A 1,131-nucleotide genomic window follows, 5' to 3' on the forward strand; every position below is an offset into this window, starting at 1 on the left:
GCTGGAGCGTGTCCAAAGTAGGGCAATGACATTGGTGAAGGGTCTGGAGCCCAAGTCTTATGAGGAGAGGCTGAGGGAGCTGGGGTGGTTTAGTCTGGAGAAGAGGAGGCTGAGGGGAGACCTTATTGCTCTCTACAACTAGCTGAAAGGAGGTTGTAGCGAGGTGGGGGTCGGTCTCTTCTCCCACATAACGAGTGATAGGACGACAGGAAACGGCCTCAAGCTGCGCCAGGGGAGGTTTAGGTTGGACATTAGGAAAAACTTCTTCACCGAAAGGGTAGTCAGGCATTGGAACAGGCTGCCCAGGGAAGGGGTTGAGTCTCCATCCCTGGCGGTATTTAAAAGACGGGTAGACGTGGTGCTTAGGGACATGGTTTAGTGGTGGACTTGGCAGTGACAGGTTAACGGTTGGACTTGATGATTTTAAAGGTCTTTTTCAGCCTAAACGATTCTATGACTGTATGAAATGGAAACCCCCAAACTGGCATCCATTTCATGATGCTTCCTTTACCTCAGCCTCCAGCAATCCTGTGCTCCTTCCTGAAACAAAGATGGTATCTTCACTAATGGTTATTGATGGCCTTTTCTTTCCCCCTGAACTGGTCAAGCCTTTTTGAACTCAGTCAAACTGTTAGCACCCACAGCTTACCAGAAAAACTAAGGAAGCTGCAACCTTGTTCAGTGTGCGGTCTTGTTTAATTGAACACACCCAATCCTAAACATTACAGAACACAGTGAACAACCATCCCCTTCTCTACTTCTTTGTCATACAGTTTCACACCCCATTATCATTTCAACTGGGAAAAGGTATCAGTGGATGAATCTCAGCCTACTTAACCGGCTTCCTGCAGGAAGTTTTTCCTGTATCTTTGCTTGGCCTTGTGTTTCTCCGTGTCCATCCCAGTTCTACTACCCAAACTGCAGCTCTTCCAGCTGCCACCATCCACATCACAGATGTGTGCCACATGCCACGCTGACAGAAACCTTGCAAATGCGATTTCCTCCTCACCCACAAAGCCTTCTAAGAGATCGCTTAGGAGATTTTTCCTCTCCTCCTTTTGGCTCCTTACCCCCATGGATCCAGCCCCAAAAATGCCACTTACCAAACAAAATAATTTGGATGACAGCAAA

This window comes from Nipponia nippon, unplaced genomic scaffold (genome assembly GCF_047370975.1).
Source record: "Nipponia nippon isolate SJK-2023a ecotype South Korea unplaced genomic scaffold, ASM4737097v1 scaffold_10, whole genome shotgun sequence".
Classification (NCBI taxonomy): domain Eukaryota; kingdom Metazoa; phylum Chordata; class Aves; order Pelecaniformes; family Threskiornithidae; genus Nipponia; species Nipponia nippon.